Source organism: Vicia villosa, unplaced genomic scaffold (genome assembly GCF_029867415.1).
Source record: "Vicia villosa cultivar HV-30 ecotype Madison, WI unplaced genomic scaffold, Vvil1.0 ctg.000032F_1_1_3, whole genome shotgun sequence".
In the NCBI taxonomy this organism is placed as follows: Eukaryota; Viridiplantae; Streptophyta; class Magnoliopsida; order Fabales; family Fabaceae; genus Vicia; species Vicia villosa.
The window spans coordinates 682,852-697,648 of NW_026704967.1; the positions used below are offsets into that span (position 1 = coordinate 682,852).

The following is a 14,797-nucleotide window of genomic DNA, read 5'->3' on the forward strand; positions in this document are numbered from 1 at the left end:
AAATTATATTATTACTTATTTAATATTAAATTTTTTCTTAAATCAGTAAGTTTACGTTTAGTTAAGGACACTTAAACGAGATGATAATGAATTTCTTTTAATCCAATAAAAAAATTTGAATTTGAATTTAACTTTTGGACATATAGTAATGATAAAACTTTCTTAGAGAAAAATTTTCTGTGTATTATGATCCTTTTTACTTTGCCTCCATGTGACCCATCTATTATGTTTTTATAATTGTGCATATCTAATTTAAAATATATATATATATATATATATATATATATATATATATATATATATATATATATATATATATATATATATATATATATATATATATATATATATATATATATATATATATATATATATATTGGTTCACAAATAACATGCTCCTGCTAGATGTGTGAACATAGTGCCAAATAACATAATCCTGTATATTATGTATGCATTGAATGACAAACTAAACTCATTTGGTTAGGTCACGCCAACTTTATTTAGTCCCATTGGAAACTAGTAATTTCATCTTAGGCAAAGAAGAAGAAAAAACTTACTGTATATCAGTTTTTTGTAAACATAAATGCCAAAAAAAAATCTAAAACTATAAGATCATTGATTAGTAAAAATCTCATTTAAATTTAATCAAGTTTTAATCATCTCCATTAGAGATTTTGCACAAAGTTAGGTTCATGGTCCTAGCCCTAGCCCTAGGCTAATGGCATGATGTAGGTGGTAGGTACTTTAGGCAAGCCACATAGACATGATTCATGATACATATACTTTGTTTCATGAATGATTCCATGGTTAGAGATGTTGTATACACTTACACAGATCTAGATAAGCTACACTGAGCATCTTTGTATTTTCTACTTAAATTCAAGCATAAAACTGTCTCGATCATTAATGGGCCTGTCACACAACATAAATAGGAATGTGGTGACAAAATTTAAAAACAAATAGTTAACAATATAAAAATCAAAAAACATATATAAATTAATATCCTGGGTCCTACCTCCTTAACAAAAAAAACTTCATTCAATATTCACATTCTGAAAACTCATTCATTACCACCCACGAAATCTATCACCAAAACATTACTGCGTTTTCACCTAATACTCACAAATTATCATCCTTTTACAATTTTAGATATCGAAAAATGATGGTTTATTTTTTTATTTGTCAGTGAATGGCTACACTGGTTAGGGCTTCTTGGTAATTGTGTAGCATTCAGAACGGAACAGATGTTGGAAGCAAAAGTGAGTCCCACATGTTTGATTCTGTATTAGATTGCTATGTCCCATTCTAGATGCTATGGTCCCATTTCATTGCCATTTGACCTTTGGATCCTAAATTCGGTGCAAATTTTGTTTCCATGAATATTAACTTCCCTGCATGTGTTTGTCGGAAAATGTTAATGTAATACAAAACCCTTTTCATGAGAGACATGATAACTGTTTGCAATATTGTACTACTTTATGGCTCTCACTATTTAGTTGCCACTATTTGGACTTTCAAGTTAAGTTTATCACTATTAAAACTATTAAGTTACTCGTCCGCACGCACATGTACTAATTTAATACATGCATTTATACTTAAGTTAAAGAAATAGTAAAATTAATTATATATTTTTTAATAAAAAACAAATATAATATATAGAATAAAGGTAAAGAGTCACTAAGGTCATAGTACATAAGAGGAGGAGTGTTAAGTTTGTAAAACGCATGAATGCATTCTCATTTTATATTGAGATAAAATTGATCCAGTAAAAAAAAAAAAGAGAAAAGACCTTATTCTACACTAAGACTTAGGCTTCCTTATATAGCAAAACCGTACAGTACAATTTCAAATAACTGAAAGCTAACAAAAAATAATAACAGGATTGGACAAAGACATGTCTAAGCCCAAGTAAAAAAAATCCAAAAGACAAACTAAGCCCAATATATTTGACACCCTCCCTCAAGTTGAACAGTGTATAGAATAAAGTTATAATTTGGACATAACTGAGATCAATGCAGGCTGGTGTAGCAGCTTGGGAAACTCGTATGAGAGCTGATTAGTGTTGGAATTAGGAAGGAGATGAATGAGCTTGAATTTAATCTTCTCACGGATCACATAGCAGTCAAGCTCAATATGTTTGGTCCTTTCGTAAAATGTTGGATTTTGAGCAAGATATATCGTTGATTGACTGTCATAGTAGACAGAAGCAGGGGTAGAGAAGTTGATGAGGAAATCTCTAAATAGAAGGTGTAGCCATTGCAGCTTACACGTAAAAGAAGCCAAAGACCTCTACTCTGCCTCACTAGATGACCTGGATAAGGTGTTTTGCTTCTTAAATTTTTAGCATACCAATGAAGAGCCAATAAGACGCAAAAAACTATGATAGATTTTCGTGTGTCAGGGTACCTAGACCAGTTTGAATCAGCAAATGCATGAAGCTTAAGGACACTATTAGTATAGAAAAAATTGCCAGTAGAATGAGTGAGTTTCAAACGAATGACATCATTAAAATGACTCACGAGGGGCTTGGAAATAAATTGGTTAAGATGTTGCACTACAAGGGATATATCTGGTACGCTATTATTCAGATAAATCAGTCTATCATTGAGACTACGATAGATTGTAGGGTCAATGATATGTGTGCCTTAAAGTGCACTGAGTTTAAGAGAAGGATCAAAAGGGGTCAAAGCAAGTTTTGAAGCAAGATACCTGGTGTTTTGGAGAAGGTCAAGGTGTAATGTCTCTAATTAAAAAAATTCGGCAAAATACTCTTTTTGGTCTCTTATGTTAACCTCGGGGTTCATTTTGGTTACTTAACTTAAAAAAGTGTCATATTGATCCCTTAACTCTTCAAAAGGTGTCATTTTAGTCCTTTTTGTCACATTAGCGACGGAAAAACTCAAAAATTGGTCGCTAAATCAGTCGCTAATATGACAAAAAGGACTAAAATGACACCTTTTGAAGAGTTAAGGACCAATATGACACTTTTTGAAGTTAAGGGACCAAAGTGAACTCCGAGGTTAACATAAGGGACCAAAAAGGGTATTTTGCCAAAAAATTCCTTTATTTATTCTTGCAATTTTAAAACCTAAGAAATACCTTAGTTGGCCTAGGTCGTTAATTTTGAATGTTATGTTAAGGGCATGTTTCACTTGGTTGATTTCAGCAATTGAGTTTCCATCTAGAACAAGATGATCAACATAAACCAATTAAACAATGAAACTAGATGCAATGCCTTTAGTGAAGAGTAAGTGATCAACTTCTGAACATGTAAAACCAATGTAAAGAAAAAAAGATAATAATTTTTAGTACCATTGTCTACTTGACTCTTTTAGGCCATAGATTAATTTATGCAGTTTGCAGACTTGTGAAGGGGATGATACAAGGTAGCCTGGAGGAAGTGTCATGTAAACTTTTTCTTGGAGGTCACCATGAAGAAAGGCATTTTTGACATCCAACTATGTTAGATGTAATCCATTGTTTGTTGCTAAAGAACGGAGTACTCTGATGGTTGTGATTTTTGCTACTGGTGAAAAGTATCAAAATAATCAAGGCCTTCAAGTTGCGAATAACCTTTGGCAACTTATCGAGCCTTGTACCTGTCAATACATCCAATAGAAATATAATGATGGGGATGGTGTTTCTGCATAAGGAGAGATTTTCAATTGGTACTTATAGTAAGTTACATTAACGCAAGTATGTCTTGTTCAAAGTGACTAAAAAGATCAACGATAATGCTTATGTGGTAGCTCTCTCAGATTCAATGAATATATCCAATGATTTCAATGTTGCTGACATTCATGCGTATCAAGTAGATGATACTCTTTATCAAGAAGAGAACCTCCAGGGCTGAGTTCTTAAAAGATGAAGGAGACTGATATAGGAAGGCTGACTGTGCGCTGAAAAAGAAGTCGCACGTGAGAAAGGTTTGGCAGGATTTGTGTAAGTTTGGTGTCCGATGTCACAATGACTAAGATTATCCCTATCTGGATATGGAATCGGCTCACAAGTCCAACTCAAGGCTTTGCTAGATATCTGAGTTTTTTAAGCCATCCAAATTAGTTTTAGGCTCTAAAACATCATTTTAATATTTTCTACAATTTTAGCAGACACTACTACAAATAACCCCACTTCATCTCGGACGCGAAAGGGATATAACCTCGGTTACACAAGCGAGGTAACGAAGGGTGACATAAAAACTTACCATTTTATCCCCTTGATTTTTGAATAACCTATGAGATAAATGACACTGATCATGGATTTGATCCCCAACAATTATAATTTTTGGATTTTCAAAATTGCGCTACTTTTTTCCTCATTTTTAAACAATAATTGATGGGTAAAGTCTTGTTTATAAAATTTTAGTTTTAACCTGTTTTTTCATTTTAATCTACAAAGCATCGAATTTGTTGATAAATTCTAAATCTTCCTTATCACCATTAACAAAAACACCAACAACAACAATAGAAACAAAATCAATAAAATCCTTAAATATTAAATCTCAACAACGAAAAAAACAACAACAGAATCCGTATAATCTTTAAACGTTAAATCTTAACAACAACAACAAATAAATAAAACCAATAGAATTGTTAAATATTAAATTTCAACAACAAATAAACAAAACCAATAGAATCGTTAAATATTAAATTTCAACAACAACAATAATAAAAATTTTAGTTGATACAACTACAACCAACATTAATAAGTTATTTTCATTCTTTCTTGACTAACATTAAACATTTTTAACAAGGAATTACTAGAGAAAACACTACATTAAAAAATCAACCTTGAAATATTTTCCAACTCTTGCTTTCATTATCATTATTTTTAATATGTTAAGTTTAAAATTTTAGCACTTTGCATCCAAGATGGATAGTTGTGGTATTCATGGTTGTTATGATCTATAGTAAAATCGTGAGATCTTAAGATCTTACGAGTTTCAGTAGGGTTTCTGCGGCGGAGTGCAGCTGAGATCGTTGGAGGAGGAGGAGCGGCTGGAGCGCCGTGCAAGATCGTGAAATCCTAGATCTATTGCGACCCTTTTCACTCAACTTTGACCTAGTTCGACCCGGTTTGACCCGACCCAGCCCAACATGAAAGTGACCCGTTCAGCTTAAATTTCAACTGTATTGTGCATTTATAACCAGAATCCATTCCCCTTTCTAAAAGGCTAATTGTTTGGGAACGTTAGGGTTTTCAATTTGGAAAATATCAAGGCTAATTTTTTGGGAACGTTAGGGTTTTCAATATGGAAAATATCAGCCCATTAATTGATTCAATCATACCTTTTATTCCTCTCTTCCAATTCTTTCTATATATTGTTTTCATTCCTTATTCATCTCTCACCAGTCTCACAATTTATTCTCTTCTTTATTCGATTCTATTTTACTGTTTCTACCTTTCTTTATTTCAATGTCTTCCATTCTAGTTCATGCTTCCTCATCTGCCTATTCCAGTTCATGGAAGACTTGCTCAAGACGTGTTGAATTATTTGTTAAATTAGTTTATGTTAATGTTTGTTTGGAATTTGGAAATTATGTTAAATATTATGTTTGTTTGGAATTTTGGAATTATGTTAAATTAGTGTATGTTATGTTTGAAATCTTGGAATTATGTTAATGTTTATTTATTTTTAGTTATTTTTATAATTTTGTTGATTTTGTGGGATCTTACGATCTAATTCACGATCTTACGATCCCTGCTTTTTTCATGTCCCAACGATCTTTAGTGAAATCCCGATTTTGACAACCATGGTGGTATTCACGTTTTGATTACCTAGTGAGAGTTTCACACGGATCAGAGTTTCATATGGATTGACAAGTTGGCAATGTCTTGACCATTGTTACTTTATAAATCGACAACAAAAATTTGTTACTTGATTTTCATCAAATTGACATAAACAAAAATAAATAAAACATGCTACTTTACCCCTCGGTTTCCAGCAAAATCGAGGTAATAGGTCATAAAAAAATTTTAAAAATAAAAATAAAAGGTGATAATATGTAGTTGTTGAGATTCGAAGGTGAGTCCTCTAAATACTTTACCCTTAGGTTTTTCAGCTCAATCGAAGTAATAGGTCATAAAAAAATATAAAATTTGCTAAAATGTAGTTGCTGGAATTCGAAGTCGTGTCCACTAAATACTTTACCCTTCGGTTAAGCCCAACCGAGATAATAAGTAATACAAATCTTTAAAAAAATTAAAAGGTGTGAAAATGTTGTTTCTTGGATTTGAAGGAGTGTTTGCTAAATACAATACTCGGTTGTCAGTTCAACCGAGAGAATATATGGTTTTTTTTTTTAAAAAAATATTAAAAGGCGACGCATCTTTGGTTTACACATATTTTTTTTGGGTGAAGTGAAAGTTTTTTCATAAAATATATCATTTGTATTAGAGAATTTCTGTTTTATTTTTGTTTTTGAAATTTTTTAGAATTATGGTTGCTTTTCTAGTATTCAAACACATTAGAGTTTGACCGTCAATGTTATTTTATCATAATAAAATTCAATAGTTTTTTTTCTAGATAAATTCTAGAGTGTTTTCGGATAGATTTGTCGCTTGCAAACTTGTATTTTGTTTTAGATTTAGAACTTGCTAACTTTTAGTGATTATGATTGCATCAGGTATCAACTACCTAACTAATAATAAAACATACCACCAAACACCCTAAATTACCCTTAATGCAAAAAATAATTACACTTATAAAAGCCCTTTATTGTAATTTACTAAATCAAACTTTTATTCCCACCAATCACATTTCTCCATTCCTCCAAATGGCACCTTCTTTTCATATTCCTTTTCATTATTTCTTAATATACCTATTAACCGTTGGGTTTTCTCCTCCAACCTTTCAAAACCCAAAAATCTTTTCAAAAAAACTTTTCCCACACTTCTCTTTCTCTCTCCTTGTACGTTCTCTCTTTCTTTCTCTCACCCTCTTTCTCTCTTCCTTCAACTATTCAAACCTAAATCGGTAGTCATCCCCTTTCTCTCTCATCTCTACTTCTCCCCTTATCCGATTCAAACCCTAAATGTGCTGACATCGAAATTTCTCTTCCCAACGTTACGAGAAAGATACTTTATGTAAGGTAAGGGTTTCTTCGATTCTTCTGGAGATGAACTCAAGGCGTGGGATGCTGAGTTTGTCAAGGTTAGGGTTTCTTCGATTCTTCATGTTCTTGTGATTTCAATTTCATGGCTTTTTTTCTTTCTACTGAGACATTTTTGATTTCCGCTCTTTATTGTTGCTGATAAACCAATCTTTCGTTGATAGAGGTAGAGAGGTAGTGTAAAGGTGAGATTGATAAACGTTTGTTCAATATTATGTTCATTTCATTTGACATAGCTTTCACTTCTAAGTTGTTATAAAACTTTTGTTCAATGTTGATTTTAATGGCTTGTGTTTTGATTTCTCGGTTACGGTGGTTACATACAATACATTTACTCCGATGGTGATTTCGCCTTTTTGTCTTAGTGTTGATGTTGTTGTTCATAGTATCTCCTGAAATAAAATCAATATACAACAAAAAATTTATATAAAGGTAATTTTGTTGCTATATTTTGAAATTTCCTTTATTACGTTTATAATCGAATTCGGTATGTTAGTTAGTGACGCACATGTGTTTGTATCCCTGCAGCATCTTCAAGAGCCTGACTCATATGTTGGTGAAGTTGTCAAAGTTATCGGCAAGAACATAATGTTGGTCAAGGTCAGCTAATTTTCTGTTCTAATTTGGATTCCATGGCATTTATTTTTGAATTTTTCTGATATGATTCTTATGATATCAAAACAATTCCATACTGACATGTATTCCAAAGTTGGAGTCGTAAATTGCGGTTATCTTAGTGGTTTATTAATTAAAAGCGAAGTGGAATACGTGGACGAGGTGTATGATATGAATTTCGATTCTGCAGGGTCTGTTGTGATATTGCTGCAATCTATATCGAAGATCAATCTACAGGGTGATGAGGTGGATTATATAGGTACACTCCACCAATATTTATGTTCTAAGGTTTGAAAATATGTTCTGATAGCCAATATCTAATGATGTTTTTCAGCAATCAATCCTATTATGATGATGTTCTTCTGCGATCAATCCTTTCTGATGTTATCATATTCTTTGGATTGTGCTGTACTTCTGATTTTGCATGGGAGACTTCTAACTTGGTACTTGATAGGGGTTCATTTTTTGGGGGGGATGATTTTACTAATTGAAAAGAACATTTCTCTTAAATTACTGTGTAATAGGTGTGCCTTAAATTACTGATAAACAAAGTAACCTCTTTTCTTGGTCTTAAGTGAGATTTGCAAAATTTATCTTTAGTGTTTCTGACAAATAACTTCCATACACCTTATGCTGTTTACACCAGGGTTTGACCACTACTAAATTTTGTTGAAATTGCAGCATGAGATGCTGGCTTGGCATATGTTAGAGGCTTGTAGTTTCAGGTATTTTCAATTTTATTTCATAAGCTGTTAGAGGTTCTTTGACGTCACATAGGTGTTGTCAAATTAGAAGTTTAATTTAACTTCGACTTTAAGGTTAATAGAATTGGCAACAGTGTTTGTGGTGTCATTCTGTAAGTTATAAGGTTCTTTTATGTGGTTAGTTTGGATGCATTGCAGGAAGATTATCTTTAGGAAGAGCAACATATTGTCAAAGAAAATACTGAGAATATGATATTCTTAACATGGTAGATGTAATATTTTCTCTACCTATGGTAGTGACTGTATGGCTAGATTTATTCTTATAAGACATGAAAATAATGTGATTATACAATTACCCTTAGTGAGTGTCTTTACACTTATAATGAACCTAAATCAAACGATAGTCATTTTAAGATTTGTTTATTTTATGAAAATATTACCCTCAACTACCTAACTAATAATAAAACATACCACCAAACACCCTAAATTACCCTTAATGCAAAAAATAATTACACTTATAAAAGCCCTTTATTGTAATTTACTAAATCAAACTTTTATTCCCACCAATCACATTTCTCCATTCCTCCAAATGACACCTTCTTTTCATATTCCTTTTCATTATTTCTTAATATACCTATTAACCGTTGGGTTTTCTCCTCCAACCTTTCAAAACCCAAAAATCTTTTCAAAAAAACTTTTCCCACACTTCTCTTTCTCTCTCCTTGTACGTTCTCTCTTTCTTTCTCTCACCCTCTTTCTCTCTTCCTTCAACTATTCAAACCTAAATCGGTAGTTGTCATACCCCAATTTTTGACCCTAAGATCCTATATCATTCATATCCCAATCACTAATCAAGAGCTTCACTTGGAAGTTTGTTTATGGTGTTGCACTCACCTCATCAATCAGAGGGACCATCAAGCACCAATGATTGTTTACCTTGTATGCATATTATACTAACCCAAATACCAAAAATATTGCTTTGTTTCTTTGTAGGCTTTTGTTTTGTAGGTACCAAGCCAAGACATGCAATAAACAAGGCATTTTTCACATTTTTTACTGGTGAAATCGATTTCCCTACTGGGTAAATCGATTTCCCTGCAGCAATCTTCAACAAAATCACATTCTGGACAGCATGAAATCGATTTCCCTCCTGGGTAAATCGATTTCCCTAGTGTATTTTGCGCCAAATTCTCTTCTGGAACAGAGTGAAATCGATTTCACTCCTGGGGAAATCGATTTCCTTCAGGCGAAATTCAAAAAAAATAGAGAGGGAAGCTTGATTTGATTTTGGCACCTATTTTCTTTGACCATTTTTGTCATTTTTACCAATTTTCCACCTCATCAAAATAATTCTCCTCATTAAACCCACTTAAACCCCATTTTACCACTTTTTACCATTTAATTGCCACTTTAATCACCAATTAAACACAAGCTAATTACCAAATGCAAAAAGACCAAATTACCACTACTCTTGCTCTCATCCTATAAATAGAGCCCACTACTCTCTCATTTCTCAAGCTTTGATAGCCAAAAAAGTTCTTGCAAATTCATTTCTCAAGCTTTTGAGAGCCAAAAAACCTCTTGCAATTTCTCTCCTCATTCCTACCAAATTCACCAAAGCTCTTCATTCTTTCATAAATTTTGTGAGTTACATCTTGAACCTCACAAACTTTGAGCTAAACCACCATCCATTTCATTTTTTTTCTTCAATTGTTGAGAGATCAAGATTTGTGTTGGTGATTCTTGAAGTAGATCCAAGTTTTGTTCAAGATTTGGTAAATTTTCTTCATCCTTTTTGTATATCATGATGTAGATATTTGTTGCTTGTGTGTGATGCATCTTTGATGCTATATTGGTGCTATTTGATGGTGATTTGATGGAAAATTCGTGCTCCAATTGATGTTTGATCATAAGGTGTTTGCACATTTGTTCAAGTCAAGTTTTATGCCTCTAAATGCTGTTTTTGCTGATTTTTACACTGAGGAAATCGATTTCCTTAAGGCTGAAATCGATTTCCTGCTGAGCGTGACTTGTTTTTTTTGAAAACTGCACTATGGAAATCGATTTCCCTCTGCATGAAATCGATTTCCTGCTGGCAGAATGTGGTTTTTTGCCTTTTTTATGCTTGTTTTGGTTTCCTACTTCCTCCACTTCATTAATATCATTGGATCTAGGATGTTGATAGGTTTGAAATGACCTAATCCATAATATTAGATGAATGATATTAATGATAGTGTGAGTTGATTATCTTTTGTGAATTTTATTCTTCTTCCTCCATTTCATTAATATCATTGGATCTAGGATGTTGATAGGTTTGAAAGAACCAAATCCATAATATTAGATGAATGATATTAATGATAGTGTGAGTTGATTATCTTTATGCATTTTATCTTCTTCTTCTTTTTTTCTTTTGATCGATGAAAGTCTTAATGCTTTGAGAATTCTTATGGATTCTTAGTGAAGACTAGATCGTTACCTATTTTCTTTTCGTGCGGTATTGCTTTCGGAAGGCGATCTACATATCGTTCTTCTCGCATACATTAGCACATAAAGTTTTGACCGGCCTCGTTGTAGGGTGATTTCTACATAAATCACTTGGCGATCTGCTTAACATAGCGCAATATTTCGTGTCCCGAATCAAAAAGATCAAACATGGAAGAGAATTGTATGCGGTTGATTTAAGACTTGTGGAGGTTTTTATCGTGTAGTCGCTATGATTTTATCAAGCTTCTGATAAGCCCCATTGACTTTAAATCCGAGTACATCATTCACTCACCATAGATCTTCCTACTAACTTTGATAACATACTTGACAAGTTTCAAGATGGTTATCTTTAACATTTAACAACTAACTTTAATTTCCGCACCTTTTATATTACCGCTCTTTATATTACCGCTCTTTATATTACCGCTCTTTATATTTCTCGCTTTATCGCTTTACTTTATCATTTCATCATATTTACTTTCCGTCATTTTCTCTTTGTCCACTTGGACATATGTTTATGCTTCTGTTATTTTTCTTTTGTCCACTTGGACCATACTTTATCTTTTCTTGCTAAAACACTAATAAATAACCAAAATCTAAAAAATACATAAGGCTCTCTTTGGACTATCAGTTACTATCCCTAGCGCTTTGGAGATTCGGACTTATGGACCTAGTACCTCTGGACTCATTCTATTACTATCCTGTGATTGTTCTGTCTGTCTGGCATTGTTCTGTTGTATGTTTATGTGTGCAGGTATTTCCTTGAAAGCCCTTGATGGTTAATTCCAAGGCATTGATATAAGGATTTTACCCGAAAACAGCCGTTACTCTGCCCGATTTTTGTCAGAATTTTAATGTGCTTAATGCAAAGTGGTGCTAAGACAATAAGTTCATCTAGATCCCCAAGCGTTAATGTGTTGGTATTGATAAATCCAAAGGATGGGAAAACTACCTTGGCTCTTAATGTCAAGTGTTGGCTTCTTATTTGGTTAGACCGTTTCTTTCCTTAGCTTTTATTTTATGCATTAGGTTAGCCTCTTCATCTCCTCCCATTCTTAAATTTTCAAAATCTTCTCCCTTTTTCCAAAATATTCTTATGTTTGCAAACCTTTTCAAAACTTTTTTTTCTTTTCTTAAAAATATCTTTCGCCCTTAGTGGCTTTTCTTCAAAAGTTTAGACACCGTTAATTGTCGAAACGAGTGGTTATACCCCACGATTTTGAAATTGATTGATAATAACGAGATCTTTTCCGCGTGAGAGAGCTAGTGGCATACTCGTCGATTTTATCCGAGTTGGCGCCCTTCTTTCATTTGCGATGCAAAGAACTTGTTTGTTCTCATGCTCAAGATCAATGGCTGAGTATTTCTCTCTAACGACAACAAAGTGTTTATTCGTTTTTAAAATGTTTTTTCCCAAAAGCGGAACTACATTAGCTCTGACTTCTCCATTGCACCGAGGAGGTATGTAGGCCCAAAGCTTAACGCTTTGCCGAGCTTATTTTAAAAATAAAACAAACCGTTTTTTAACACACACACACACAGATTTTCAAAAAGGTTCCCGTGGAGTACCACGGATATGAGGGGTGCTTTAAACCTTCCCCTCATATAATCAACACCCGAACCTGAGTTCTCTTTCTTGTTTTAAAAACAAAACTTTGGGTTTTACGTTCTTTTCCCTTTTCCTTTGAAAAAATAAAGCGCGGTGGCGATTTCAAACGGAATATTGATTCGAGTCAATCCCATGGCTTCGATATCAGATTTTCCCCGCTACAGAAAAATGGCGACTTCACTGGGGATCCAGTTTTAAGTGTGTTAAGCCTATTTTTGTTTATCTGTGTGTTTTGTATTTGTATATATTATTGTGTGCTTTGTTTGTTTATCTTCTTTTTTTTTCTTTTTGGTGCTCGATGGTTCCTCTGAGATGAGATAAAGTCCTAACCCGGACTTTGGTGAGTAACTTGAGATAGGAGGTGGTAAGACCAATAGTCGCATGTCAGGAGCAATCCTTACCATGAGCGTCATATGGTGGAACCCCAATCAGTGGAGGCCTCATGGAAGGTAGTAGAGGTTGTTACGAACCATCGTGATAACGCTATTACTTTCAATAGTGAGTGTCCGTAGAAACAAGATCAAGTACCAATTTGAGCTTGTTGTCATGCGATACTACGCTCAGACGAGGTCTTTTTAGGCATATTATTGGCGCCCATGAGCAATTGTGCGTGCCGGTAATATCCGATAGAAGATTGAAAACTCTGGGAACCTTTGTAGAACCCGATTGGCAGGTACAAAACTCCTTAGATCATACCTTTTGGGATGGTTAGACCCATGACTCCATGCTCGTGACGTCGAACCTTTGAACTATGATCTTATGTGACCTTGCATGCTCTTGGTTGTGGTTGATGCATAAAACATGCATTCATGCATCCATGAAAACTCTTTTTCTTTTGATTTTCAAGGAACTTAGAGGTCTTTTCTTGTAAACATCATAAGTTTCATCAAACTCAATGGATCTTGGGTGTTGATGGAGTGAAAACTCTAATCCACCAAAATGGATGATTGATTTTGATGATAACTTAATCAAAGCTTTAGTCCAATGTTTGAGTGTTTACAAGTTAATATCTTAATTTCCTTGAAACTCAAAAATAAAAAACAAAAAAACAAATCATTGCATTTCATGCATCATTATGCATTTGGTCCTACTTTCTAAAGAAGTTTTCCAGAGCCTTATTTCCTTTCTCCTGGTATCATCAGTACAACACTCTTACTAAGAAGAAATGGAAAGCATCAAACAAGAGATTCTCGAGCTCCGTGAAGAGGTGGTTACTCTGAAGGCTGGTATGAAGCATCTAACTACTCTGGTTGAGGATCTAGTTGCTGCCCAAGTCAATCCTCCTATGATGGAAGAAAGGATGGCAAAGGTCTTTCTTGAAACTCTGAACTCGTTCTTTCCCAAGGGGACGGTAGTCAGTACACCTGCTGACTTCCAGAGAGAGGTGGATATGAAAGCGCTTCTAGAAAAGGATGTCCGAAAGGAATGTTTGTTTGAAGAAGGTAACTCAGCTGGTAGTGTGAAGAAGTTTGGTAATGACTTTTCAAAGAAGATAATCAGGGGAGGAAACAATCATCACCAACATCAGCATGTTTCCTATGTCATTCCTGTATCCAATTCAGTTCATGCAATCCCAGATTATCAGCAGAGTACTCGTCAACAAGATTCTCCACCGAACGAGCAAAATCAACCTCAAAAGGGGAATTTTGATCCTATCCCCATGACTTACGCAGAATTGTATCCCGCTCTAATTCATAAGAAGTTGGTTCAACCAAGATCACCACCTCCAATTCCCGAGAAACTCCCTTGGTGGTACAATGCTAACGTCACTTGTGCTTTTCATCAGAATGCTCCTGGACATGACTTAGAGAATTGTTGGCCTCTAAAAAATGAAGTTCAAAGATTAATCCATGCTGGTATTTTGACTTTCCAAGATGTTGGTTATGATGTTCAAGCCAATTCTTTGCCAAAGCATGATTGAATCACTATTGATGGTAGCCTGAAGCTCGAAAGATGTTTCGTTCAGCATATGCCCAGATGGAGAGAGTTTTTCTCAGTTTTTAGTATTCTTATTGATTTCCATTTGTAATATTTCTTGTTTTTCAATGCATTGTTTGCATGTAGAAACTTGTTTATTTTTGAATGTTAATGCTAACACAATGATAATGCTTGTCTTGAAGTAATTCATTCGTTTCACTCATGTTTATTTGTTTTTATGCATTATGATACCAATTGCTTTTGCCAAATTCTTGCTTATGCAAAGATTGGAGGGAGGATGATGATCTGAAAACGCAAAATTTCTGGTTGTATGCTTTTGAATAAGACCCTGCTGA

The 14,797-nt window shown here is 33.9% G+C and overlaps 1 long non-coding RNA gene across 1 annotated transcript; it reads left to right on the forward strand.

Moving 5' to 3' along the window:
* Positions 1 to 6,868: 6,868 nt before the first annotated feature.
* On the forward strand, positions 6,869 to 8,824 carry LOC131622547 (uncharacterized). The gene is made up of 3 exons (XR_009289929.1): positions 6,869 to 7,153; positions 7,277 to 7,712; positions 7,918 to 8,824. It is a non-coding gene; the product is annotated as an uncharacterized LOC131622547 (long non-coding RNA).
* The last annotated feature ends 5,973 nt before the right edge of the window (positions 8,825 to 14,797 follow it).